Source organism: Schistocerca nitens, chromosome 9, assembly GCF_023898315.1.
Source record: "Schistocerca nitens isolate TAMUIC-IGC-003100 chromosome 9, iqSchNite1.1, whole genome shotgun sequence".
NCBI lineage: Eukaryota > Metazoa > Arthropoda > Insecta > Orthoptera > Acrididae > Schistocerca > Schistocerca nitens.
The window spans coordinates 313,143,111-313,169,242 of record NC_064622.1 but is presented as its reverse complement, the minus strand read 5'-3'; positions in this window follow the sequence as shown (position 1 = coordinate 313,169,242).

The following is a 26,132-nucleotide window of genomic DNA, read 5'->3' as shown; positions in this document are numbered from 1 at the left end:
TGGAGGAAAACTAGAATCTATATGCCTCCGATGAACCCTAATTTCTCGTATCTTATCTTTGTAGTCCTTACGCGCAATGCATGCAGTAGAATATTTCGGCAGTTAGCTTCAAATGCCGGTTCTATAAATTTTCTCAATAGTGTTCCTGGAAAAGAACGTCGCCTTCCCTCCAGGGTTTCCCATTTGAGATGCCGAAGTATCTCCGTAATACTTGCGTGTTGTTCGGACCTATCGATAACAAATCTAGCAGCCCGCCTGTGAATTGCACTTCTGTCACACTGTACGATTCTCTTCAGTCGTTGTTGGACCCGTTCTTGCAGGATCTTTTTCCGGCCACAGTAATGTCGGAGATTTGAAGTTTTCCGGATTCCTGACATTCACGGTATACTCGTGAAATGGTCTCACGGGAAAATCTCCACTTCATCGCTACCTCGGAGATGCAGTGTCCCATCGCTCTTGCGTGGACTAAGACACCACGTCAAACTGATTTACATCTTCATAACCTGCCATTGTAGCAGCAGTAATCGATCTAACAACTGCGCCAGACACTTGTTTTATATAGGCGTTGCCGACCGCAGCGCCCTATTCTGTCTGTTTACATATCTCTGTATTTGAATACGCATGTCCGTACCAGTTTCTTTGGCGCTTAAGTGTATATCGTTCACCCTTTTAGTGGTGTGGGAATTAAACTAGAGCAATATTTCTGTGTCAATTGAAAACGGAATTCGGCATATCTGATTTTATCTGCTATTCACTCTTCAGTTTCAGTTGCTCTGTCGTCCATGAATTTTTGGAACCATCACAAGTGCCAATGACACTTTTACATTAGAACTTCTCTGGATTTTGAGAAGGATATTTCTGTAAGATTGTGACATGGTATTTGTGGTATCGCAGCCCAGCGATCTCTTCCGCTGGAAGGGACTGTTATAACCGCCAGCGCTCGCGTAACCACTGAAGTGTTACACACCATCCCGCCGGCCAATTAGAGAGCTCTCAGCTGCCGAGTTTCGCCTTGCAGCCACACGGGACTCGGTGGTGAATTCGCTTCGCTAGAGTCTCGTAGTCATAACCATTGTTGGAGCTCAGTCTTCATTTTGTTGCCGGCCGAAGTGGCCGTGCGGTTAAAGGCGCTGCAGTCTGGAACCGCAAGACCGCTACGGTCGCAGGTTCGAATCCTGCCTCGGGCATGAATGTTTGTGATGTCCTTAGGTTAGTTACGTTTAACTAGTTCTAAGTTCTAGGGGACTAATGACCGCAGAAGTTGAGTCCCATAGTGCTCAGAGCCATTTGAACCATTTTTTTTTTCATTTTGTTTACGCCTGTTTCCTCTCTCTGGATTACTCGTTGAACATCGTTTATCCGTACTGCCACCTGCACTTGTCCGTTTATTCGTTGTTTGTCTTTCTCTTCCCACTCAGCAATCTGCTGTTGACAGCTCCAGACTGGTCGCCCAATACCTACAGGGTTCCTTTTGAGTCGTTCCCGACACTCGGTCGGATCTCGGTCATAATAACTGGCAACGAGGGAAAAGCTTAGCAAAGTACCACGGCAGCAAGGAATGTGAAGCAATTTGAACAGCAACAGCTCTTTGAACAGCAGCAATTGCAGCAACAATTCTAGCAGTTGTTTCGACAACAGTAACAATAACATCAGCTGAAAAATGAGTTGCTTCATCAAGAAGTTCAGCTTCTGAAAGATGAGGGTATCTACCCAATAGCCGCGCGGGATTAGCCGAGCGGTCTTGGGCGCTGCAGTCATGGACTGTGCGGCTGGTCCCGGCGGAGGTTCGAGTCCTCCCTCGGGCATGGGTGTGTGTGTTTGTCCTTAGGATAATTTAGGTTAAGTAGTGTGTGAGCTTAGGGACTGATGACCTTAGCAGTTAAGTCCCATAAGATTTCACACACATTTGAACTTTTTTTTATACCCAATACCAATACGGGAAGTGCTAAATTCCCTGTTAGAGGGCCACCCACCCTCGTTTTCGTCATCTGACGATTCCAAGAGAAACTGGGACAAGTATTTACAGCCGAAACGGCACTTCACCGCCTTTCAGGTCACTCTTAACAGTCTTCCTCTCTTGGGCTTCCCCAGAGATGTTTTCCTTACTTTAGTAGTTGCCATCCTTTTTCACCTACATCATACTACGGAAACGGAGGAACCTTCTCGTACCACTAACTGATGCCTCCTTCCCTGTTCCATTAACTAATGGCGCATGAGAAGAATGATTGTCAGTAATCCTCTGTTTTAGCTCTAATTTCTCCAACTTTCTCGTATATGTTATGTGAGTGAACTCCGTAACATACAACGCCTCTCTAGCAGCGTCTGCCCCTGGAGCTTGTTGAGCATCACTGTAACGCTCTCGCGCCGACTTAATGTTCTCGTGACGAAATACGCTCCTCTTCGTTGGAACTTCTCGATATCTTCTATCAGTCCTACCTGGTAGGGATCCCACATTGGCGAAGAATAAAGAATCGTTCGAACAGGCACCTCGCAAGCCACTGGCTTCATGGATGAGTTATATTTCCTTCAGATTCTTCCTATAAATCTGTCTGGAGTAAGCTTTTCCTGCTATTTGTTTTTTGTGGTCATTCTACTTAAGGGCGCTCTGGATTGTCACTCCAAAATATTTTTAGTTGGATACTGTTTCCATCAATTTTTCGTCAATAGCGTACATGTAAAGTAGTGAATTTCTTTTCCTAAGTACGTGTAATACCATACATTTATTTACGTTCAGGGTCATCTGTCAGTAGCCTGTACCATTCATCAGTCCTCTGCAGATCATTCTGCAAATCGATACTGTTTTCCGGCACTGCTACTTTCTTATAGACAACAGCATCATCTGCGGACAATCTTAAAGAGCTTCCGACTCTTTCTGCGTGATAATATATATTCATTGTATGGAGTAACGATCCTATCACATATCTTACCGGTACTCCGGAAATGATCTTTACATCTATCGATTTTGTTCCGTTAACAGCGACGTGTCCAGCTCTGGCTGTGACAGTCTTGTATCCAGTCACAAATCTGGTCCGATACTCGGCAAGCTCGTATTTTTTTTTTTTTTTCCACTAAGCGCCAGTGCGGGATGGCGTCAAATAGCTTCCTGAAGTCAAGGAACACGGCACCAGCCTGAGCGCAGTTGCCTACAGTGCTACTGATCTCATGTAGGAATAGAGCGTGCTGCGTTTCGTAAGATCTCTGTTTGCGGAACACATGTTGATATTTACAGAGGAGATTTTCGTTCTCCAAAAACGTCGTAATTTCTGAGCATTCTCTTCTTGTAAACGGAAGTGACCTATACAATTTTTCAGTCACTAGGAACTCTTCGCTGCTCCAACTATCTACGATAAACTGCTCCTAGAACGGGAGCAAGTTCTTTCGCATAATCTTTGTGAAATATTGTAGCTATCTCATCTGGTGCTGATGCCTTTCCAATACTAAGCGATTGTAGTTGCTTTTCTATTCCATGATCGGTTATCTCAATATCTGCCATTCCGACGTTCGTACGATGATTGAAAGGAAGGACTGTGTTATGATCTTCCGTTATGAAACAATTTCAGAAGCCCGAATTGAGTATTTCGATCTTTTCTTCCGTTTCACATCCATTCACTCTGAGTCGAGGAACTATGTACGTTACTTTCGAATTATTATTAGCGAAGATTCGACGCGGTCGCATCGCGACTCGGATTTCAACAACACCACAAACAACGTGGTCAGCCGTGTCGCTCCTGGGAGACTGATTTGGAAGAGTTAAATCTCCAGCCGAGCGGGTCTAGGCGCTTCAGTCTGGAACCGCGCGACCGCTACGGTCGAATCCTGCCTCGGGCATGGATGTGTGTGATGTCCTTAGGTTAGTTAGGTTTAAGCAGTTCTAAGTTCTAGGGGACTGATGACCTCAGCTGTTAAGTCCCATAGTGCTCAGAGCCATTTGAACCAAGTTAAATCTCCAGTGCGATTTTATTTCTAAGACCCCAGCATCCAAAACTTCATACGCAGACTCTTTAGTCACGGCTGTAGTTGTCCAATTGGCGCCCAATCCGAAACTACGCACGTTGGCCCTCAAACTAGACAACCCATTACTGGAGGATATTTGGACAATAGCGCACTCATCCGTAATCGGCAGCAAAACCTCATGGGTCGCCCGCAATTAGCAGTGAGACAAGCGCCACACTGTGCCTGAGACACGCGAAATACCCATAAATCACTTCCCAGACTGCAGCGTCGTGATTAATCAACTTCAACTTCATAATTTCGCTTCTTCCAGGAGTGCTAGTTCTGCAAGGTTCGCAGTAGAGCTTCTGTTAGTCTGAAAGGTAGGAGATGAGGTACTTGCGGAATTAAAGCTGTGAGTGCGGGTCTCGAGTCGTGCTTGTATAGCTCAGTTGGTAGAGCACTTGCCCGCGAAAGGCAAAGGTCCTGAGTTCAAGTCTCGGTCCGGCACACCGTTTTAATCTGCCAGGAAGTTTCAACTTCATAAGTATCAGTGGCCTCCTAATAGCCAGACGTACCCCATCGGCGTATGCAGCGGGGCTTCCGCCTAGCCCAGACTGTTTCACAGAACCGCTCGTGCAGTGTGTACGGATCCCTGGGCGCACTGCAGCCATTGTGGAAAAGATGAGCATGTCCGAACGGTGTGTGATGAACCGTCAAGACGATCAGAGGTTCCCTGCATGCGTCAAGGGAGACAATAGGCCCTCCAGGTAGCGCTTTCGCTAACAGGCTATCTATAAGCCTCAACCCTGGTGATAAAGACGTGCCTTTCTAAGTTGACACAGGGACTACAGTTTCCTTGGTAGAAGTGCAAACGCATGTTCGTCTAGGTTCCCAAGACGTAGCCCCATCCTCTCGCACATTGGCAGCATACTGTACAGTTCAGTTCACAATCGCCACAGCCTGCAGGGAGGTCGCACGGTTGACGACGCTATTTGTTGTCGACAGTCTCTCACCTGGAAACATTTTCGATCTGGATCCCTCCTCGTTCTTTCGATTCTCCATCCATGACGAAGTTCAGCTCGTCTCTGACACAATTCCCTTCCAGGAACTTGATGATTTCTGTGGTATCATTCAAAGATCGCGGTGTCGTAACGAAGTTGGCACCTCGCATCGATATCACAGAAGATAACTGTCTGGCTGCATACTGCAACGACGAATGGGAGGCGCTGACGAAGCCGCATGCTTTCCCAGCTTCGTAACGCCACCGCACCGACACGCCGGTATACAGCCGAGCAGAGCAAAGCCTAGTCCGTGATAAACGATTAAGATGACAGCATCGTCTTAGATAAGGTACGTCTACATCTACGTGATTACTCTGCTATTCACAATAAAGTGTCTGGCGAAGGGTTCAATGAACCACCTTCAAGCTGTCTCTCTACCGTTCCACTCTTGAAGGCACGCGGGAAAAATGAGCACTTAAATTTTTCTGTGCGAGCCCTGATTTCTCTTATTTTATCGTGATAATCATTTCTCCCCATGTAGGTGGGTGCCAACAGAATGTTTCCGTAATCGGAGGAGAAAAATGATGATTGAAATTTCAAGAGAAGATCCCGTCGCAACGAAAAACGCCTTTGTCTGAATGATTGCCACTCCAATTCACATATCATGTCTGTGACACTGTCTCCCCTATTTCGTGATAATGCAAAACGAGCTGCCCTTCTTCGTACTTTTTCGATGTCATCCGTCAGTCCCACCTGATGCGGATCCCACACCGCACAGCAATACTCCAGAATAGGGCGGACAAGCGTGGTGTAAGCAGTCTCTTTAGTAGACCTGTTGCACCTTCTAAGTGTTCTGTCAATGAATCGCAGTCTTTGGTTTGCTCTACCTACAATATTATCTATGTGATCTTTCCAATTTAGGTTATTTGTAATCGCTAAGTATTTAGTTGAATTTACAGTCTTCAGATTTGTGTGACTTATCGCGTAATCGAAATTTAGCCTATTTTCTTTTAGTACTCATCTGAATAACTTCACACTATTCCTTATTCAGGGTCAATTGCCACTTTTCGCCCCATACAGATATCTTATCTAAATCATTTTGCAAGTCGTTTTGATCATCTGTTGACTTTACAAGACGGTAAATGACAGCATCATCTGCAAACAGTCGAAGACGGCTACTCAGATTGTCTCGTATGTCGTTAACATATATCAGGAACAATAGAGGGCCTATAACACTTCCCTGGGGAACGCCTGATATTACTTCTGTTTTACTCGATGACTTTCCGTCTATTACTACGAACTGTGATCTTTCTGACAGGAAATCACGAATCCAGTTGCACAACTGAGGCGATACTCCGTAGGCACACAGTTCGGTAAGAAGACGCTTGTGAGGAACGGTGTCGAAACCCTTCTGGAAATCTAAAAATATGGACTCAATTTGACATCCCCTGTCGATAGCACTTATTACTTCATGAGTATAAGGAGCTAGTTGTGTTTCACAAGAACGATATTTTCTGAAACCATGCTGACTGTACGTGTCAATAAATCGTTTTTTTTTTTTTTTTTTTTTTTTTTCGAGGTACTTCATAATGTTCGAATACAGCATACGTTCCAAATCCCTACTGCAACTCGAGGTCTTACGCTGAACTTGTGAACATTATGTCTATGTACTCCAAATGAAGAATCTTGGTAAGCTGATTGCATGCAGTGATACTTTAATATTCAGAAACACTTGTAAATACTCAGAACATAACCGTGGAAATGGGTTATATAAAGTTAAATAACTCTTCATATCTATTTTGTAATAAAGTGAACCAATATTTTGCATGTTCTAGTTTCCACTTGTACTCCTCACTGAGTAAGTTGCAATGCTCATTGTTCAAAGCGACGACCGCCAGTCTCAATGCATGCCGTTCTGCCGCACTCTTGCAAAGATTCCATGTGTACACTGGAACAGGCAATGAGTGATAAACAGCGTACACCTCCCACCACCAAACAGTCATGCTGTACACAGCTTAGCTCATAGAGCGTGTGTCATGTGACGGCCGCATGGATCGCACCGGCACGTTAACCTGTGCCGCACGAACACCACTATCCCCGGTGTCAGTTACCCACTGCATCGGACAGCTTGTGAAGTGTCCATGGCGAGGTGAGTTACTATGTGTAGTGCATGACGCATAGTCAAAGATGGAAGGTTACTCGTCACAAGAGTTAGCAGACATGCATTTAATGTACACTGCGGCAGGATGTAGTGCCCGTAAAGCCGCAAGAATGTACAGAGAACGCTTTGCCAACAGGCGTCATCGTAATTGGAAGACGTTTATCGCCATGGATACCAGCTTATGAGAGACAGGGTCTTTCATGCTACAGAGAGTCGGACTAGGTTCCCGCCAAAGATATATCCAAACACCAGGCTTTGAAACGATGGTACTGGATTGCGTGGCCATGAAACTCACATTTTGAATAGTACAGTGTAGAGAGTACTGTTGGAACAAGTACATTCATGCTCATAGATTAAGGATAATTGCAGAATGTGGTGCGACACAACGTGGCACTACACAAAACTGGCGTTAATAGCATAGGCACATAAGGAACACACACGACACAGATCTATAAGTTCACGGTATTGGTGATAAATTGAGAAAACTGTTCCGAAACACATTTGCTACAAAACGCCACTGCTTCCTGCGCATGTACCCCGACATCAGTATGGGATTTGATCACAAAGCACACGTACACAGGCCGCACAATGGGTTGGCATACTCTGGATCAGGTGGTCGAGCAGCTGCTGGGGTATAGCCTCCCATTCTTGCACCAGTGCCTGTCGGAGCTCCTGTAGTGTCCTATGGGTTTTAAGACGTGCAGCGATACGTCGACCGAGAGCATCCCAGACGTGCTCGATGGGGTTTAGATCTGGAGAACAGGCAGGCCACTCCATTCGCCTGATACCTTCTGTCTCAAGGTACTCCTCCACGATGGCAGCTCTGTGGGGCCGTGCGTTATCATCCATCAGGAGGAAGGTGGGACCCACTGCACCCCTGAAAAGGCGGACATACTGGTGCAAAGTGAAGTCCCGATACACCTGACATGTTACAGTTCCTCTGTCAAAGACATGCAGGGATGTATGTGCACCAATCATAATTCCACCCCACACCATCAAACCACGACCTCCATACAGGTCTCTTTCAAGGACATATGGGGTTGGTATCTGGTTCCTGGTTCACGCCAGATGAAAACCCGGCGAGTCACTGTTCAGTCTATACCTGGACTCGTCCGTGAACATAACCTGGGACCACTGTTCCAATGACAATGTACTGTATTCTTGACACTAGACTTCACGGGCTCTCCTGTGACCAGGGGCCAGTGGAATGCACCTTACAGGTCTCCTGGGGAATAAACTATGTCTGTCCAGTCGTCTGTAGATTGTGTGTCTGGAGACAACTGTTCCAATGGCTGCGGCAAGATCCCGAGCAAGGCTACCCGCAGTAGTATGTGGCCGTCTGCGGGCACTGATGGTGAGATATCAGTCTTCTTGTGGTGTTGTACGCTGTGGACGTCCCGTACTGTAGCGCCTAGACAAGTTTCCTGTCTCCTGGAATCGTTGCCTTAATCTTGAGATCACACTTTATGGCAAACGGAGGGCCCGTATTACGACCTGCTGTGTTTGACCAGCCTCCAGTCGCCCTAGTATTCTACCCCTCATAACGCCATCGATGTGTGTTCTTTGAGCCATTTTCAACACACAGTCGCCATTAGTACGTCTGAAAACGTCTGCACACTTACTCGCTGCACCGTACTGTGGCACGCACCAACACACCTCTATGTGGACTGCTGCCAGCGCCACCACGCGACGACTGCAGTCAAATGCACCGCATGGTCATACCCCGAGGTGATTTAAATCCGCAAACCGCCCACCAGAGCGTTGTTTCACCATGTATCAGCATTATCCTTAATTTATGGGCACGAGTGTATTATCCCCTATCCTAAAGAACATCTCCAAGTGCTGGAACTACTACTGTCAATGCATTATACACTGCAGTGCAGTAGTGCTGCACATTACACAGTTTGTATGGTTAATGGATGAGACCTCTTTGACTGATGATGGTGTTTCCAACAGCCACGTCTGGAGTGAGGATAGTCCCCACACCACCCTCACTGGTGGCCATCAGCAACAATTCTCTGTCCTGGGCATTGTCCAGGATCACCTAATAGGACCTTTATTTGCTGCCTCCCACTTTGATTAGTCCACATTACCTGGTATTCCTGAGCGATGTGTGCCACTTTTCTTGGAGATTGTACTCCTTGTTGTCTGCGGAAGGATGTGGTTTCAACACGACAGTACACCACCCCACTTTAACGTTAATATCAGCGAGCACCTGAACAACATGTACCCTCATCGTTGGATTGGAAGGGGAGGTCCTGTGCATGGACAGCGTTATCGCCGCTTCTCACAACTCTGGACGTCATCATCTGCAGTTACATCAAGACGTTGCTGTATGAAACCTCCGTAGAAACGGATGAACATCATCTTGCTAGGGACCAAGCTGCCTGTCTCCAGGCACAACATACTCCAGGGATCTTCGAAGGAGTGCAGCAGAACTTCATGCGCCAGTGCCATACATGTATTCACACTGGCGTCGTCGCCTAGAACAATTACTATGAGCTATGTAATGTGGTGTATGCTGTGTATGTCCATAACACAATACATGTGCATTTCCGACCATTGATTCCCAATCTCAAAGTAATCAGCTGTGGACCCACTATCACCTGTTTAATCTGACCCAACAGGCACACCTTTTGGCTCAGACATCCTGTATACAGGGTGGTCCATTGATCGTGACCGGGCCAAATATCTCACGAAATAAGCGTCAAACGAAAAAACTACAAAGAACGAAACTTGTCTAGCTTGAAGGGAGAAACCAGATGGCGGTATGGTTGCCCCGCTAGATGGCGCTGCCATAGGTCAAACGGATATCAACTGCGTTTTTTAAAATAGGAACCCTCATTTTTTATTACATATTCGTGCAGTACGTAAAGAAATATGTTTTAGTTGGACCATACTTTTCGCTTTGTGATAGATGGAGCTGTAATAGTCACAAACATATGGCTCACAATTTTAGACGCACAGCTGGTAACAGGCAGGCTTTTAAATTAAAGTACAGAACGTAGGTACGTTTGAACATTTTATTTCGGTTGTTCCAATGTGATACATGTACCTTTGTGAACTTATCATTTCTCAGAATGCATGCTGCTACAGCGTGATTACCTGTTGTTGTTGTTGTTGTTGTTGTGGTCTTCACTCCTGAGACTGGTTTGATGCAGCTCTCCATGCTACTCTATCCTGTGAAGCTTCTTCATCTCCCAGTACCTACTGCAACCTACATCCTTCTGTATCTGCTTAGTGTATTCATCTCTTGGTCTCCCTCGACGATTTTTACCCTCCACGCTGCCCTCCAATACTAAATTTGTGATTCCTTGATGCCTCAGAACATGTCCTACCAACCGAACCCTTCTTCTAGTCAAGTTGTGCCACAAACTTCTCTTCTCCCCAATCCTATTCAATACCTCCTCATTAGTTACGTGATCTACCCACCTTATCTTCAGCATTCTTCTGTAGCACCACATTTCGAAACCTTCTATTCTCTTCTTCTCCAAACTATTTATCGTCCATGTTTCACTTCCATACATGGCTACACTCCATACAAATACTTTCAGAAACGACTTCCTGACACTTAACTCTATACTCGATGTTAACAAATTTCTCTTCTTCAGAAACGCTTTCCTTGCCATTGCCAGTCTACATTTTATATCCTCTCTACTTCGACCATTATCAGTTATTTTACTCCCCAAATAGCAAAACTCCTTTACTACTTTAAGTGTCTCATTTCCTAATCTAATCCCCCCAGCATCACCCGATTTAATTTGACTACATTATCCTCGTTTTGCTTTTGTTGATGTTCATCTTATATCCTCCTTTCAAGACACAGTCCATTCCGTTCAACTGCTCTTCCAAGTCCTTTGCTGTCTCTGACAGAATTACAATGTCATCGGCGAACCTCAAAGTTTTTACTTCTTCTCCATGAATTTTAATACCTACTCCGAATTTTTCTTTTGTTTCCTTTACTGCTTGCTCAATATACAGATCGAATAACATCGGGGAGAGGCTACAACCCTGTCTCACTCCTTTCCCAACCACTGCTTCCCTTTCATGCCCCTCGACTCTTATAACTGCCTTCTGGTTTCTGTACAAATTGTAAATAACCTTTCGCTCCCTGTATTTTGCCCCTGCCACCTTCAGAATTTGAAAGAGAGTATTCCAGTTAACACTGTCAAAAGCTTTCTCTAAGTCTACAAATGCTAGAAACGTAGGTTTGCCTTTTCTTAATCTTTCTTCTAAGATAAGTCGTAAGGTTAGTATTGCCTCACATGTTCCAACATTTCTACGGAATCCAAACTGATCTTCCCCGAGGTCCGCTTCTACCAGTTTTTCCATTCGTCTGTAAAGAATTCGCGTTAGTATTTTGCAGCTGTGACTTATTAAACTGATAGTTCGGTAATTTTCACATCTGTCAACACCTGCTTTCTTTGGGATTAGAATTATTATATTCTTCTTGAAGTCTGTGGGTCTTTCGCCTGTCTCATACATCGTGCTCACCAGATGGTAGAGTTTTGTCATGACTGGCTCTCCCGAGGCCATCAGTAGTTCTAATGGAATGTTGTCTACTCCCGGGGCCTTGTTTCGACTCAGGTCTTTCAGTGCTCTGTCAAACTCTTTACGCAGTATCTTAACTCCCATTTCATCTGCATCTACATCCTCTTCCATTTCGATAATATTGTCCTCAAGTACATCGCCCTTGTATAAACACTCTATATACTCCTTCCACCTTTCTGCCTTCCCTTCTTTGCTTAGAACTGGGTTGCCATCTGAGCTCTTGATATTCAAACAAGTGGTTCTCTTCTCTCCAAAGGTCTCTTTAATTTTCCTGTAGGCAGTATCTATCTTACCCCTAGTGAGACAAGCCTCTACATCCTTACATTTGTCCTCTAGCCATCCCTGCTTAGCCATTTTGCACTTCCTGTCGATCTCATTTTTGAGACGTTTGTATTCCTTTTTGCCTGCTTCATTTACTGCAATTTTATATTTTCTCCTTTCATCAATTAAATTCAATATTTCTTCTGTTACCCAAGGATTTCTATTAGCCCTCGTCCTTTTACCTACTGGATCCTCTGCTGCCTTCACTACTTCATCCCTCAGAGCTACCCATTCATCTTCTATTGTATTTCTTTCCCCCATTCCTGTCAATTGTTCCCTTATGCTCTCCCTGAAACTCTCTACAACCTCTGGTTCTTTCAGTTTATCCAGGTCCCATCTGCTTAAATTCCCACCTTTTTGCAGTTTCTTCAGTTTCAATCTGCAGTTCATAACCAATAGATTGTGGTCAGAATCCACATCTGCCCCTGGAAATGTCTTACTATTTAAAACCTGGTTCCTAAATCTCTGTCTTACCATTATATAATCTATCTGATACCTTTTAGTATCTCCAGGATTCTTCCAGGTATACAACCTTCTTTTATGATTCTTTAACCAAGTGTTAGCTATGATTAAGTTATGCTCTGTGCAAAATTCTACAAGGCGGCTTCCTCTTTCATTTCTTCCCCCCAATCCATATTCACCTACTATGTTTCCTTCTCTCCCTTTTCCTACTGACGAATTCCAGTCGCCCATGACTATTAAATTTTCGTCTCCCTTCACTACCTGAATAATTTCTTTTATCTCGTCATACATTTCATCAATTTCTTCATCATCTGCAGAGCTAGTTGGCATATAAACTTGTACTACTGTAGTAGGTATGGGCTTTGTGTCTATCTTGGCCACAATAATGCGTTCACTATGCTGTTTGTAGTAGCTAACCCGCACTACTATTTTTTTATTCATTATTAAACCTACTCCTGCATTACCCCTATTTGATTTTTGTATTTATAACCCTGTAATCACCTGACAAAAAGTCTTGTTCCTCCTGCCACCGAACTTCACTAATTCCCACTATATCTAACTTCAACCTATCCATTTCCCTTTTTAAATTTTCTAACCTACCTGCCCGATTAAGGGATCTGACATTCCACGCTCCGATCCGTAGAACGCCAGTTTTCTTTCTCCTGATAACGACGTCCTCTTGTGTAGTCCCCGCCCGGAGATCCGAATGGGGGACTATTTTACCTCCGGAATATTTTACCCAAGAGGACGCCATCATCATTTAATCATACAGTAAAGCTGCATGTCCTCGGGAAAAATTACGGCTGTAGTTTCCCCTTGCTTTCAGCCGTTCGCAGTACCAGCACAGCAAGGCCGTTTTGGTTAATGTTACAAGGCCAGGTCAGTCAATCATCCAGACTGTTGCCCCTGCAACTACTGAAAAGGCTGCTGCCCCTCTTCAGGAACCACATGTTTGTCTGGCCTCTCAACAGATACCCCTCCGTTGTGGTTGCACCTACGGTACGGCCATCTGTATCGCTGAGGCACGCAAGCCTCCCCACCAACGGCAAGGTCCATGGTTCATGGGGGAAGGTGATTACCTGTAAATACCATATTAATGCAATAAATGCTCAAAATTATGTCCGTTAACCTCAATGCATTTGGCAATACGTGTAACGACATTCCTCTCAACAGCGAGTAGTTCGCCTTCCGTAATGTTCGCACATGCATTGACAATGCGCTGACGCATGTTGTCAGGCGTTGTCGGTGGATCACGATAGCAAATATCCTTCAACTTTCCCCACAGAAAGAAATCCGGGGACGTCAGATCCGGTGAACGTGCGGGCCATGGTATGGTGCTTCGATGACCAATCCACCTATCATGAAATATGCTATTCAATACCGCTTCAACTGCACGCGAGCTATGTGCCGGACACCCATCTTGTTAGAAGTAAATCGCCATTCTGTCATGCAGTGAAACATCTTGTAGTAACATCGGTAGAACATTGCGTAGGAAATCAGCATACATTGCGCCATTTAGATTGCCATCGATAAAATGGGGGCCAATTATCCTTCCTCCCGTAATGCCGCACCACACATTAACCCGCCAATGTCGCTGATGTTCCACTTGTCGCAGCCATTGTGGATTTTCCGTTGCCCAATAGTGCATATTATGCCGGTTTACCTTACCGCTGTTTGTGAATGACGCTTCGTCGCTAAATAGAACGCGTGCAAAAAATCTGTCATCGTCCCGTAATTTCTCTTGCGCCCAGTGGCAGAACTGTACACGACGTTCAAAGTCGTCGCCATGCAGTTCCTGGTGCATAGAAATATGGTACGGGTGCAATCGATGTTGACGTAGCATTCTCAACGCCGACGTTTTTGAAATTCCCGATTCTCGCGCAATTTGTCTGCTACTGATGTGCGCATTAGCCGCGACAGCAGTTAAAACACCTACTTGGGCATCATCATTTGTTGCAGGTCGTGGTTGACGTTTCACATGTGGCTGAACACTTCCTGTTTCCTTAAATAACGTAACTATCCGGCGAACGGTCCGGACACTTGGATGATGTCGTCCAGGGTACCGAGCAGCGTACATAGCACACGCCCGTTGGGCATTTTGATCACAATAGCCATACATCAACACGATATCGACCTTTTCCGCAATCGGTAAACGGTCCATTTTAACACAGGTAATGTATCACGAAGCAAATACCGTCCGCACTGGTGGAATGTTACGTGATACCACGTACTTATACGTTTGCGACTATTACAGCACCATCTATCACAAAGCGATAAAAGTGGTCCAACTAAAACGTTCATATTTTTTTTACGTACTACACGAATATGTAATAAAAAATGGGGGTCCTATTTAAAAACAACGCAGTTGATATCCGTTTGACCTGTGGCAGCGCCATCTAACGGGCCAAGTATAGTGCCCTCTGGTTTCCCCCTTCAAGCTAGACGAGTTTCGTTCTTTGTAGTTTTTTTCGTTGGATGCTTATTTCGTGAGATATTTGGCCCAGTCACTATCAATGGACTACCCTGTATATTGAGAGGGAGCCTCTTGTCTGAGGAACACGCGACTACAGCGAGAATGTTGTTATGCCAAAGGTTACAGTAGGAGAAAAATACTATTGTTTTAATAAAATCTGACTTACTTATTCCTAACAATGTTCGTAGAAGTTTCTAATTATATATAAATGTTAGTAAAAGGGACATAGCTAGGAGTCTGATTGCTCTTTTCATTCTACACTCCTTTGGGTGGAATGGTCTTTTCCAGATGTGGCAAGCTGGAGAGTTACATTTCCATTCAGCCAAACATCAAACAAGCTGATAGTGGAGCAGATGGGGGAACATCCTGAAACCCTTCATGAGAACTAGGGGATTGGAACCATATTAATTTATTTCTGGCATAACATTCTTCGATGAGAACACTGTCCCAGCCAAAAATTAAAATATGTATATGTATGTGTGAAGTGTGTATATGTTGAAGAGTGTGTCTTTATGAAAATGAAACAGGCTCTGCTAAGGTTATACTACGACTTCCATCGATGGCAACGGGTTCTACACAACACTGGTGACTACTTTGAAGGACAGTAACCGGTGCAAAAAATTAGGTCTTTTGAATCGGTTGTGAATAAATAGTTGCCACTATTTAAGTTACACAACCCTCGTATTTGTGAAAGCACGACGCTTTTAGCGAGTTTATGGCCATTCTTTGGAAAGTGCGAAAGGGACGCAACAGGGAAGATAACGATCTTTTTATGGAGGGCTGTGGTTCCATCCAGGTCATGTTTTAGCAAAACACACGGCGAAACGCGTGGGAAAGAAGCCACGAAGCTGAATATTTTTTCCAAATATGTGTGTGCAAAGCAAGGGGCAGTCGCCCAGTTTCGAATGCGGCGCTCCAGCTCGTGATTAGCTTGTGCTAAAGTGAGAATAGCCTAAGATTTAATTGTTCTATGCTACCGAGCTGGCGAGGAAAGCTGAGAGAAAGGGGACTCTCTTGTACTGGCGCTTCGCTAGTACAGAACTCACTTGTATGAATAGCAAGAGCTCAGATGGAAAACCAGTTCTAAGCAAAGAAGGGAAAGCAAAAATGTGGAAGGAGTATATAGATGGGAGAGCCAGCCATTACAAAACTCTACCATCTGGCGAGCAAAATGTATGAGACAGGCGAAATACCCTCAGACTTCAAGAACAATATAATGATTCCAATCCCAAAGAAAGCAGCTATTGACAAGTGTGAAATTACCGAATTATCAGTTTAATAAGTCACGGCCGCAAAATACTAACACGAATTCTTTACAGACGAATGGAAAAACTGGTAGAAGCCGACCTTGGGGAAGATCAGTTTGGATTCGGTACAACACATGAGGCAATACTGACCATGCCACTTATCTTAGAAGATAGATAAACGAAAGGAAAACATACTTTTCGAGCATTTGAAGACTTAGAGAAAGCTTTTGACAATGTTGACTGGAATACTCTCTTTCAAATTCTGAAGGTGGAAAGGGTCAAATACAGGGAGCGAAAGGCTATTTACAATTTGTACAGAAACCAGATGGCAGTTATAAGAGTCGAGGGGCAACAAAGGGAAGCAGTGGTTAGGAATTAAGTGAGATAAGGTTGTAGCCCATCACCAATGTTATTCAATCAGTATATCGAGCAAGCAGTAAAGAAAAGAAAAATTCGGAGTAGGAATTAAAATCCATGGAGAAGAAATATAAACTTTGAGGTTTGCCAACGACATTGTAATTCTGTCAGCGACAGCAAAGGACCTGGAAGAGCAGTTGAACTGAATGGACAGTGTCTTGTAAGGAGGACATAAGATGAACATCAACAAAAGCAAAACGAGGATAATGGAATGTAGTCCTATTAAATCAGATGATGCTGAGGGAATTAGATTAGGAAATGAGACACTTAAAGAAGTAGACGAGTTTTGAGCGAAATAACTGACGATGGTCGAAGTAGGGAGGATATAAAATGTAGACTGGCAATGGCAAGGAAATCGTTTCTGAAGAGGAGAAATTTGTTAACATACAGCATAGATTTAAATGTCAGGAAGTCTTTTCTGAAAGTATTTGTTTGGAGTGTAGCGATGTATGGAAGTGAGACATGGACGATAGATAATTTAAACAAGAAGTGCACAGAAGCTTTCGAAATGTGGTGCTACAAAAGAATGCTGAAGATTAGATGGGTAGTTCACGTAACTAATGAGAAGGTACTGAACAGAATTGGGAAGAAGAGGAATTCGTGGCAGAACTTTACTAGAAGAAGGGATCGGTTGGTAGGACATGTTCTGAGGCATCAATGGATCACCAATTTAGTATTGGAGGCCAGTGTGGAGGGTAAAATCGTAGAGGGAGACCAAGAGATTAATACATTAAGCAGATTCAGAAGGATGTAGGTTGCAGTAAGTACTTGGAGATGAAAAGCTTTCACAGGATAGAGTAGCATGGAGAGCTGCATCAAACCAGTCTCTGGACTGTAGAGAACAACAACAACAACAACAACATCATCATCATCAACTGCACGATCGAGATATGGGGAGCTGTAAAGGCAGCATAGCTCAATATTTCTGTAGAGTACTTCCAACGACTTGTTGAGTCCATGCCACCTCGAGTTGCTGCACTACGCTGGGCCAAACGAGGTTCGAGGCGATGTTAGGAGGTATCCCATGACCCTTGTCACTTCAGTGCAATTTAGCAAGAAGTATGTTTTGTGTTGTAACCTGAAATGAGACTAGTGAAAGAAATTACAGTGTGGCATAGAACCTTTTATCGGACGGGCGAAGCAGGCTTGAGCCGAGACGTGTCAATTCATTATAACAGCCCTAAAAGGGAATAATCTGTAGACAATTTTTTCGTGTGAGATTTCTAGGTTCTTAGATGGTAAAGTTCAAATATGTACGTTTGAAACAATGAAGCAGATGGTGCTGTTACGAAAAACAGCAATATGATTTTTCATTACGAGACCGACCATCATTACAAAAATTGGTAGTTATATAGTTTTCCTGCGACATTCCAAAATGTTTGCAAAATTTCGTTATTGCGTAGAGCAATGGATCTTATGGATCACAATGATGTCGTGATTATACACTACCACCCAGGAATACATGTCTACAAGGCGCGAGCACGGAGCAGCGCGAGCACGCTACCCCCACTACCGGACCAGAGCGGAGAGTGGGGAGAGTCACGTGGGGTACACAACAGCTGCCGCCAGTCAATGTAAATCCGCGGCCACCTGCAGGGATATCACTCACGAATTATTACTGCGACAAATGAAACAAATAAAGGAGAATGTACATGTGCCACATAATTTTATTAGCTTAGTGTATGCCTCTACCATCTGTAGACACTGAAACTAAAGAATTCCACGACAATGCTATATTTTCAACGCTTTCTTCAACACTACTTAAAATATCACCTCCGGTTGTAGTGTTCTTCATGGCTACTACATCAAGGAGCTCCTCCCTCACTTGAAGATCTCTATTAACACCTCTAATAAATATGGCAAGCTGCGCTGTTCCAGTGATATCAACACTTTCGTCCAGAGCTAGAGAATACACCATAAAATCTTTACAGATATTTGCAAGCTGGCTCTGGACGTCGTCTGCCATGTCCTGTATGCGACGCATAATGGTCATGTTAGATAATGGCACAATCCGAAACTGTTCAACTTGAGATGGACACAAATGTTCCGCTGCAACTACCAAACATTCTTTTATTAAATCGCCATCAGTTAAGGGGCGCAGGGATTTTGCTAAAAGCAAAGCAATTTTGTAACCCACTCTGAGAGCTGCCTCAGTTGATTTTTCTTCGTCGTCCAGATCTTCTTCGGATAGCGTCCTTTTAAGTTTAATAAATTCCTGTGCACGATCTGGTCAATCACATTTTCCACGTCCGTAGTCTTTCGCGTGGTACGACATATAATGTCGCTGCAAATTAAATTTCGTAAAAGAATTCAGCGTTTTGTGACATACTAAACATTTTGCCACACCATCTTTTTCAGTAAACAGATACAATTCCTCCCAATGGGGGTTGAACTGCGAAAACATGGTTGGGGTTACACAACGGCGACTTCACACGATTATTAACCAGCGAAGTGACTTAAGAGCTGATCGTAGTACTTTAAACGTTACACAGTCGGCGCGAATTCAATAGGCACGCTGCGGCCCTATTCAAACGTGCGCGCGCATTTCCCCTCCCTCCCTACTCCGCGACCTTGCAGCTGTTCGCGAGCACGTGCCTGAGCAGACGCGAGTACTCGCGCTCAAAACCGGCCAGTTGTTAACAGCTTGCTCCGCGAGCACGTATGTTGTGAAACCCTGGTCTGTAGCGTAACTAAATTGATACGAGTTTAGTTCCGTCACCTGGTGGGAGTACGGCAGAAGCGACACCAGCCTGGAGACACGTAGAGCCGCTACCACAACGGTCACAACTTCAGCGAGGCGAGCGCACCACACCGGGCGACAACTGCCCTCCCCATAGCGCCCCGTTCGACCACAGAGCCACAGCCCGCTTCGAGTAGATGCACTCGGGCAAGCCACGGCCGAGTGCGATGGACTCCAGCGAGTATGAGCGATCAAAACGCCCAATTTGCACACATCCACTGTACACTTCATATTAAAATGCTTCATTAGTCTGTACAAAAGCAAGATAAATAACTCATTTTACACGTAGTGTAAAGTCCCACTGGTTATTTTATGTAACGCGCGCGTCCGGAAACCGAACGCACTCCGGTCCTCGCGTCGCGGCAGACGGCGGTGTACTGGTTTTTGGACAACATGGTTGTGGAGAGAAGCAGCGATTAGTATGATTAACCAATAATTCAATAACAGTCTTAATCGCATTTATTATTGTTATAATACCGCCAACCAGTTTTAACCCGACGTAGGGGTCATCTTCTGGGCGTTTACACCATTGGTCGACTGCTGGTGGTGTCACTCCTGTCTACATAACGGCAGGAAACTATCTGTAGACAGGAGTGACACCACCAGCAGTCGACCAATGGTGTAAACGCCCAAAAGATGACCCCTACGTCGGGTTGAAACCGGTTGGCGGTATTATAACAATAATAAATGCGATTAAGACTTCTTGAATTATTGGTGGTGTACTGGATGCAGGAAAGCGCGATCTCTCCGGCGTTTGCCATTCGCGACGTTGCCAACGGAGAGGTGAGGAAGTGACCTGTCAGCTGAGGTCGCTACGCTTAGAAGGGTGTGAGAAAAGTAATGGCACTGATTTTTTTATCTACCGAAGTTCCTTTTTTTTTTTTTTTTTTTTTTTTTTTTTTTTTTTTTTTTTCAAGGAATAATATTGTCGTCTTCAAAGTAGTCACCCTGCGGCAGCTGCACTCCGGCGGAGTCATTGTTCCCAGTCTTGGTAGCAGCACTGAAAGGCTTAAACTGGTAGGGCCTTTAACTCGTTGGTCATGTTCTTTTGAATGTTCTCCAGGGTCGTGTGGTATCACGTATTAATATCACCCCATGGGCGTCATAGCAACAGAACAAACGGAACAAAACCGATAGATGTAAAGGTAATATCCGGAGTACCACAGGAAAGAGTGATAGGATCGTTGCTGTTTACAGTATATACACGGTGCTGCAGTGTTCATAGTAAGATATTAAAAACACACCATTAGGCAGAAACTGCAATTTATTTATTACCTCTTATGTCAATTAATAGTTAAAGGTAAGCCATTTACTAATGTGTAAATCATTGTCCATTGCGTGGATTACTTTTTGAATATGACTCCTATCAAATGATGCCCCTCAGTGAACGTTATCTAAAGATACTGCAAGACTTCGTTGTTCCCCAGTTAGGTATTGTCGATGTGGATGTGGAACAATTATAGTTTCAACAAGACGGAGCGACCTAGCATGCAGCCAGAATTTGCATGGATTTCTTGCGACGGACATTTCCCGGTAGTCATTTCCCGTTTTTGTGACATTTCCTGGCCGCCTCGCTCACCTGAACTTTCATGTGCAGACTTTTTCCTTTGGCGCTATCTGAAGCAAGAAGTGTTCCGAACACGTTGTGCCACCATTCCTGATTTGAAGGATCTCATGAGAACTGCCGTCGGCCATGTCCCAGGGAATACGTTACGCCGAGTTATGGAAAGCTTGCAACGCCGCCTAGATGAATGTGTTGTGCAGAGGGGGCATCATTTGACAGGAGTCATATTAAAAAACTAATCCCCGGAATGGGCAATGACTTACACATTAGTAAATGGCATACCTTTAACTATTAATCGACATAAGAGGTAATAAATAAATTACAGTTACTGCCTGATGGTGTGTTTTTAATATCCTACTATGAACGCTGCCGCACCCTGTATAAATGACCTAGTAGAAAGCGTCGGATGTTCTTTAAGGCTAATCTCAGATGATGCAGTTGTCTGTACCAAAGTAGCAACGCCAGAAGACAGTAAGAATTTGTAGAACTACCTGCAGAGAACTGATGATTGGTGCAGGCTCTGGCAATTTACCCTGAACGTAAATAAGCTGGCTGTTGTGGCCGAGCGGTTCTAGGCGCTTTAGTCCGGAACCGCGCTGCTGGTACGGTCGCAGGTTCGAATACTGGATGTGTGCAATGTCCTTCGGTTAGGTTTAAGTAGTTCTAAGTCTAGGGGAGTGATGACCTCAGATGTTAAGTCCCATAATGCTCACAGCCAATTTGAACGTAAATAAATGTAACATATTGCGCATACATAGGAAAAGAAATCTATTACAGTACAGCTACACTATTGATGACAAACAGCTGGAGACAGCGTCTGCCGTAGCGTCACTATCCAGAGTGACCTTAGTGAAATGACCATATAAAACAAAGTGGGAAAAGCAGACACCAGACTCAGATTCATCGGATGAATTTTAAGAACATGTAACTCACCCACGGAAGATGTGGCTTGTAAGGCTCTTGTTCAGCCGATTCTTGAGTATTGTTGATCTATCTGGAATCCCCATGAAGTAGGATTGATAGGAGATAGAGAAGATCCAACGAAGAGCGGCGCGTTTCGTCACGGAATCGTTTAGCTGGCGAGAGTGCATTACGGAGATGTTAAACTCCACTGGCAGACGTTACAAGAGAGGCGTTGTGCACCACGGAGATATTTACTACCGAAATTTCGGGACAGCACTTTTCAGGAGTTGGACAGTATATTACTTCGCCCCCCCCCCCCCCCCCCCCACACACACACACACACACACAAAATCTCGCGCATTGACCTCGAGGAGAAAATTCGAGAAATTAAATCGAATACAGAAGCTTAGCGACAATCATTCTTCCAACTATTCGCGAGTGGAACAGGGCTGGATAGTGGTACCGAAAGAACCCTCTGCCATACACCATTAGGTGGCTTGCCAAGTATGATGTAGATGTAGAATTGCAAATTTCCTTGAGACGCCGATAGCGGTCGTGTGGGATCCGAAGGCTCCAGTGGAACACGCCCGTTGAGTCACGCCTCTAGCTGCATGGTACCTCGAGCGCCCTCTGCTGCTGCAACATAGGATAGCCGGTGGCAGCGGCTCAGCCCACTCAGACTCAGAGCCACATCAAGACAGGAAGCTACATAGACGCTGCCTAGTCACTGCTCTGACTCCATCGTTTTGCTAAAATCAAACAGTGGAAAATCCAGGATGGAATGTAACAAGTTGCCTTTGCTTGCTTGTGTGTGTGTGTGTGTGTGTGTGTGTGTGTGTGTGTGTGTGTGTGTGTGTGTGTGTGTGTGTATTGCTGACAAAGGCCTTAATGGCCGAAAGCTATAACTGTGTGAATCTTTTTGTTGTGCCTCTCGTGACTCAGCATCACCATCGTTTCGCTGTTATATAAGCTGGACTCTGTTTCTTATCGCATTACCTGAAATGTCTTCGTGTACTTGGAGAGATAAAACTTAAGTAAATCTTCTGTTTGTTGTGTTAACCTGTTCGCTAATCATTTCTGCTCTTCTCCAACTTACTTACGACCACAGCTGCCTCACCACTCTGTAGCCTACCTCTTCTTACCGTTGTGTACCAAGTCCTGTTCAATTTCGAGAAAAGAAAGAAGCCGCGAGAACTCATATCAGATGACCAGGGAGGCTGTGGAACGACAAGAATGCCTTTTGAGATAAAAAATTCCGTGATGAAAGTGGCCGTGTTACATGGGGCATCCTCATGATGCGGCATCCACTTGTCTGCAATGTCTCGATTCACCATTTTGCTGAACCTTTCAAGGACATCTTTGTAAAACAGTTAGTTGACTGTACTGGAGGGACAAATTCCTTATGCACTATACACCTATTGTCAAAAATGCAACTCAGCATTTCTTAATTTCTGATTTGCTCATTCGAGCTTTTTTAAGCCGACGAGATGTCTCAGTGTGCAACTCCTCCCTTTGCCACTTGGAGGATCGTACCCAAACGTCCAGAATTCATCACCCGTACTCACACGACTGAACCATTCGTGGTCATTGGCAATCCTCTCAAGATCAACGCAACAATTTCTCCGATTTTGCTACTGCTTAGTTGTGAGGTTTTTCGGTACCAATTTGGCACAAACCTTTCGCACGTGCAAAACATTGGTCAAAATTTGATGTACGGTGAAAGTGTTCAGGTTTAACAGGTCGCACATCATCTTTATTGTTAAATTTTAGTCCGATCTCATAAGATGACGCACACGTTCGATGTTTTCGTTGGTTTTTGAAGCTGAAGGTCTTCCTGAGCGAGGTTCACCTTCAGTGTGTTCTCGGCCTTCCAAAAATGATTTTTGCCAGCGGAAAACTTGTGCTCGTGATAAGGAATGTTCCAAATAGGTCAGTTTCAACTTTTCAAAGGTCACACTCGCGGATTCCCCAAGTTTAACACAAAAGTTGACGGCATAACACTGCTCTAAATTCCACTGTTCCATTTTCGTAACACACAATATATACATAATTTCACTAATGGAGCTTTCAGAATTCATGGGGTGGCTGTGTGGAGTTGAAACTCGGACTAAGCATCTGGAAGTAATGAATACACCGGTCTACACAAGTAGGACAACACAGCGTCATCAGATCGCTCGCGTTACTTTTCTCACACACTTCATATATGTAGCCGCAGTTCCTCAATATTATTATCAAATCTGCTCTAAGCGTAAATCAATGGAGAGAAAACAGACTGAATACGACACTCTTGTAAAATCATACAACTTCGGTCACTCACAGAGAATTTCCATGTAAGTTGGGTTGGGTTGTTTGGCGGAAGAGACCAAACAGCGAGGTCATCGGTCTCATCGGATTAGGGAAGGACGAGGAAGGAAGTCGGTCGTGCCCTTTCAAAGAAACCATCCAGGCATTTTCCTGGAGCGATTTAGGGAAATCACGGAAAAAATAAATCAGGATGGTCAGACGCGGTTCTGAACCGCCGTCCTCCCGAATGCGAGTCCAGTGTGCTAACCACTGCGCTACCTCACTCGGTCTCCATGTAATTCATACTTGTCCAGGTCTTCTGTTACCTATATTATTGTGAAATGAGTATTTCGGGTAAAAGTAATAATTAACATCAATCTGGTTGGCCCAAGAAATTAACCAATAACAGTGCGAGCCGCGATGCGCTGTCGAGGCCCGGGTGTCAGCAGGACTCGGTGCAATGGGGAAACATGCAGCGCTAGTAAGGCGGGAATGACGGGCCATACGCGACTGGAATAGCATTCTGAATCGTCTGCACTCCTCTGACAAGGGAAACTCCACATCGCACCCCCTTCACATTTAGTGGTAAGAGGGCCCAGTGGAAAGATCGTCAAAAATTGAACACAGATCAAGCACGAAAAAAGGAAGCAGGTGTACTGAACTGTAAAAAAGAAGCAAAATAGGAACAGTGATTGGTCCAAGGGCAAGAAGTGCAACATAGAGCCGCGTGACACAGCAAACGCGTCGTGGTGGTTGTTACTGCGATGGACTACCTAACGGGCGAGTCGGCTTCGAACCTTCCTCGTGTCAAATACCTTATTCAGTGTTGTCTGTGTCGTGGTGTAACATCCGTTTGCAACAGCAAGGTCTAAGGAAGGGACCTACAATGATAGATGACTCTGCACAACTACTCCGTTACCAGCTGAAATGAAGTGACTTTCGCGTGGTAACCGCAAATGTTTGATGACAAGGCGACAATTCAACCGAATCCTCCTCCAGAAAACACGTCCGGTGTGTAATGCACGGCGTTAGTGATAGTACATGTGCTGTACGATAGGAATCTCTTATCGACGCAGCCGGCCGGAGTGGCCGAGCGGTTCTAGGCGCTACAGTCTGGAACCGCGCGACCGCTACGGTCGCAGGTTCGAATCCTGCCTCGGGCTTGGATGTGTGTGATGTCCTTAGGTTAGTTAGGTTTAAGTAGTTCTAAGTTCTAGGGGACTGATGACCACAGCAGTTAAGTCCCATAGTGCTCAGAGCCATTTGAACCATTTACCGACGCACCTAATTTGTACACCTGCTGACTGATATATGCCTCCTTGCTCGATTTAGGTGCTCGTATGAATGGGATCATTCCTAAGGAAATGATGAAAACTAATAGTTTGTCACGTAAGTTGCAACAAATAAACGCAGCAGTTTCACAATCGCACAGTTTCTCTGTGCTCTATCAAAATATACGTTTGTAATGTTTTTGAAGTTGCGTTCCGTTTTGAAAGTTTAGACTCTTGAATTCCTTTGTTGTTACATAGTTCACACCCGTTTATTTGTTGTTTTCCTTTCTGTGAGATGCCTGTGTGGTACCTCGCCTGCTCTCACTATTCATTACGTTTACTTGCGACGGTAACGTATTCCTACCACATGACTCGTGTGTTATAACCAATGAATAGTATGAGAACTGCCAAGACTTCAGAAAGAGAACAAACATTTCAATGACCGGACGGACAGTTCATAATGTTGTGAAAAAAATAAAATAAAAATAAGTGGCGTGAGGAAGTTTCGAACAAGGCTCGTTTGCTTCATCGTTCAACACCGTGACCACTTTTTTTTTTTTTTAAGGAAACTTTCCGGCGCCCGAAGGTAGGAATGGGGGCAAAGTGGGCTGGGTCGTAAACAGAGGCCTGGCCACCATGTCTCGTTCCCATCATCCAGGAACCAAGTAAGGCGTAGCGAACGTGGAGTAGAGGTACAATGAACATCGTTTATTTGTGTTTCTTTTCGTTCATTTTTTTATTTTTATTTATTTCTGTCATTTATAAGGGCGCAGCGAGACGTCAGACTAATAGAGACTATCAAACT